This window comes from Priapulus caudatus, unplaced genomic scaffold (assembly GCF_000485595.1).
Source record: "Priapulus caudatus unplaced genomic scaffold, Priapulus_caudatus-5.0.1 Scaffold8, whole genome shotgun sequence".
NCBI classification, from domain to species: Eukaryota; Metazoa; Priapulida; class Priapulimorpha; order Priapulimorphida; family Priapulidae; genus Priapulus; species Priapulus caudatus.
The window spans coordinates 1,135,205-1,139,755 of record NW_014577069.1 but is presented as its reverse complement, the minus strand read 5'-3'; positions in this window follow the sequence as shown (position 1 = coordinate 1,139,755).

Below are 4,551 nucleotides of genomic sequence, written 5' to 3'. Positions count from 1 at the left end.
TGTATGTGTTTGTGTATGTGTTTGTGTATGTGTGTGCGTTGCCTGTATATATATATATATTATTAGATGCGTGTGTGGTGTGTGTGTGATGTGTATGATGGTGTGTGTGTGTATCGTGTGTGTGTGTTGTTGGTCGTGTGTGCGTGTCGTATGTGGTGTGTGTGTGTATTGTGTATGGCTGTGTGTGTGTGTGTGTGTGTGTGTGTGTGTGTGTGTGCGTGTGTGTGGGTTTGTGTATGTGTGTGTGCGCGCGCGTGTGTGTGTATGTGCGCGCGCGTGTTTGTGTGCGTGTGTGTGTGCGCGCCCGCGCGCGCGTGTGTGTGTGTGTGTGTTTGTGTGTGCGCGCGTGTGTGTATGTGCGCGCGCGTGTTTGTGATTGTGTGTGTATGTGTGTATTTGTGTGGGCGCGCATAGAGACCGCGCCTGTCACTAACGAGGTTTAATAAGCAAGATGACCCGAACGTGACGATCAATGGCGTCCAGCCGCAGCCGGCTCGACATATCGCGAGCTATTCTTACATGGCTTCTTCCGTTAATCCCGCCGGCAGTAACTGTGTACAGGATACGTGGGCAGGTGATTGCTCCTGCATATATATAGCGAGCTATCACCCAAATCTCTCACTGAGACGCTTATCGAACGCTGAATGCTGGTTTTCTGACGTCACCACCAGATAGCTCCCCCCTCTCCCTGAGAGCGTCTATTTGTTATCCTGTGTCGATTTCCGCTGACAGGTGACGTGATAATATTAGGAGTGAATAATAATATATCTATATAGATCTATAATAGATAATACTCTATTATTATTCACGCCTGAAAATATCACACGTTTGGTGAGATAATCCATTCCTTGTTGAGGAATAAAGTTGTATTTTCACGATATTTTTTTCGAGAGAGTGGGCTGAAGCCGTGCGTGAGAGTGACCACGGGCCCTTTAGTCTGGTGGCAGAATGTAGTTTTGAGCCATGGGTGGGAATTAGAGTACATACAACATTTTATTACAGATTCTGGTAGCTTGGACCCTACTGAACACTAATCCATCGTATGCCACCTTGGCATCCTTGAGCATTTTCCATCCATAAAATCAAAAAAACAAAATGGCCGACTTCGAAATCTAATATTCACTATAACTCGACCAAAAAAGCACATAGAGACTTAATTTTTTTGGCAAACCGTACATATTCTTAGTCAATATATCAACTGAAACACATAAATAAGCTCTAACATATAATTTTCAATATTTTTCAGAACAAAATTTCCAAAATGGCCGTTAATTACACACATTATGGCAAATAATGGCTAGTAGGTCTCCGGGGAGAGATAGTGAATATAGAAATAAGTTGTGGATATAGAAATCAGTTAACCCTAACCCTAACCCTAATCCTAACCCTAACCCTATCCCTAATTCTAAAATAAAACAAAATTAGCCAAAAATAATACTGTTCTAAAAATAAAAATAAAATAATAAAAAAGTTAGGGCTGAGAGAGAAGCTGACTGGCCATTACATCTGGAGGCTGTCCGGCAGATGATACCATATTTCTTCTCTGCAGGCCACTTCAATTATGCCAGGTAAGTTATCTGGACACATGACTGATACCATCTGGGTTGTACTATATATGTCATGTTTTAACATATATAGTATGTCTGCTTATTTCCTTGGTGGCGGTACTTGCCCTTTGTAGTAATGTTACTTGATATTTATCACAATCTACTATAAGAGGTGTACTATAATTAGCATTGTGATGGTGATGGTGGTGGTGGTGGAATAGATAAATTCATTTAAATTTCAGGTACTGTTTCAGGGCCAGTTCTGAAAGATTTTCTTACGGGAAACCATGTTATGAGACATTAACCAGGTATTATGGAATAGTATCTGGTCAGATATGTTTACCGAATCTACGTTCATGCGCTATGGTCACGGCCCATAGGCATTACCCTGAAGCCATCAACATTGAAGAGATGGGCACTTAGTCTCCACATATGCAGTCAGCTTGTGCAAGATATCACAGAAATGAGAGAGAGCCATCGACAGACTACATGCAGTTACAGAGCACAAAGAAGAAATGCCATCAAATATACAGTCTGATGGAGTAGACAGAGAAAAGCTAAAAGATAGGTTGAATACCTGCATTGATCCCCTTCAGCCAGATAGTCATCCTCCTGGACTCATTACAGTGGCGTAGACAGGTCCTCAGTTGTGGGAGGGGGGGATTATTTCGCTGTTACTTCCATTGCAATGTATATGAAGAGTGTGCGCGATGTGCGCACACCGCGAGCGCCTTGGCGCAAAGCCCTTAATGGGTGGGGTCCAGGGGGGCGGAGCCCCCGGAAGCGCTTGGATTTTAGCAATTTAGACCCTTCAAGATGGCCGTTTTTGAGAGAATTGAATGCAGGTTTTCGAGGAGGGTTGTAAGAAACAGGCGGGAGTATGCGGGTCCTCCCCCAGAAAAGTTTGAATCCCCCATTTTCCTCCTGTAGGGAGGGGGGATGATTGTACACGCCATCCCCCCCACGTCAATAAGTGGGGAGGGGGGATGCATCCCGCCATCCCCCCCCCCGCTATCTACGCCCCTGACTCATTAATGTCGTCACCGGTAGATTGTGTCCAGATGATGTGAATGTTGATGATTCAGTCAACATTGGAACAAAGCAGATGAATGAATATGAACTGCACTGGCCAGAGAGCTTCAATAAGCCACTAACAAAACAAGTTGTATTGATGTCAGTGTCACGAAAGCAGATCAAGATTGGACAGGTAGCAGTGTACGATACTAGCTTGATCTATTCAAGAGTCGTAGGACTTCAGCAGGTACGTGACATCAACCTTAAAGACATCCTGTTGTATGAGCTGGCAGCAGTACCACCCTCAATGTTTGAAGACAGTGGAGACATGAGAATAACAAAGACAAAGTCAGTGCTGAAGAAGAAACTACAGGTGGAAGTTTCTGAGCGCTTGTGTCCGCCTCCAGATGCAGTTATTGTGGATGGGTGTGCAGTCCTATGGGTGATACAATGGCCTACTAGCGGAACCGTTGAGGATTATATCAAGAACCTGATGGCCTATGTTATAGGTTTGTTACAGCGCAGTGACACTTACTTGATCTTTGACCGATACTATGCCGATAGCATTAAGAATGCCACTCGCTCAGCAAGGGCCGGTAAAGAAGCTAGCCGACGCCATCAGCTAAACTTGAACACGCCTCTCCCATCGCAGAAAGTAACATTAACAGTTACTGAGAACAAGGTTCAGTTTATAAAGCTGACGATCAAATACATATTACAGACAACCTGGAAATGTTTCCCCAGGGTTGTAAGCTGGTTGTGACTGGTCCTGATCCAACTCCGTTGGAGATACATCATGGAGCTCTCCAACACAGGACAGACCTGACGACCACACATAAAGAGGCAGACATAATCATTGCCCAACAAATTACCTATTTGGGTTTAGAAGGCATCGCAATGATGCATGTCGTTTCAGATGATACAGATGTTATGGTGCTTCTTCTGCATTTCTATGCACTGAAAGATCTCAGTTGTAATCTGCTGATGATTGGCACAAGTCACTCCAAGACCGTGGACATCAGTTAAACAACCTTGGTGTCGTTGATGCAGCTAGAGCTTCCCGATGTTGTGGAAGAAGCCATACATTTCTATGCTGCTTGTTATGGGCTGAGGGATGCGCATGACATGTCCACTATTAGATACAACGTATGGTCATCCAAGATGGCTAATCCAAAACTGTCTGCAGCTCCAGAGCTAAAGCCATTGCCGCCAACCACACATGCTTTTGAGCTACATGTGTATCGAGCTCACTACCAAGCTGCAATTTGGCGTGCTTTACTTAAACCCAATCCACCCGAATTAGATCCAGTATTGTATGGATGGTACCGAGACCAGACCTCTAACATGTTGGTTCCTGAACCACTGCTACCAGATATATCCCCAGCCCCACTTGATGTTCTAAGGATGATAAGAGGTGGATGCTCATCAACTAGACCCTGCTCAACCATGTGATGTAGTTGTTCAGCTGCCAGACTGTCCTGTTCCATGTTTTGTGGATGTCATGGGATGGAAGAATGCCAGAATGAACAAACAAAGTCAATATCTTCCTATGATGCAGATGATGTGTGTGAGCCAAGTGACTAAGATAACTATATAATTGCTACAACTTGGACATCTTGAATTGTGTTGTATTGCTTGACTGCTGCTTTTTTAATGATGTATATTGTTAGGGGTTTATTTGCGTGCGCGTGCATGTGTGTGCGTGTGTTTCTGTATGTTAACTTTTTTTTTTACCACCCAATGGCAAATGTTTTGATACCACCTATTTGGCAGACCCATAGTGTCATCATACAAAGTTCGTCGTGTGTTTCCTGTATGCATGCATGGTAGCACATTCAACATATCTCATCTGGCCAATTTTGTCCGTTTTATTTGGAAGTTTCATCTGCTGGCAGGCAGTCATTGTGAAAAAAAATCAATTTTGCTATAAAATGTACAAAACATTCTTTCATGATGAAGAACGTGCATTTGATAAATGAAGCTGCTAAGC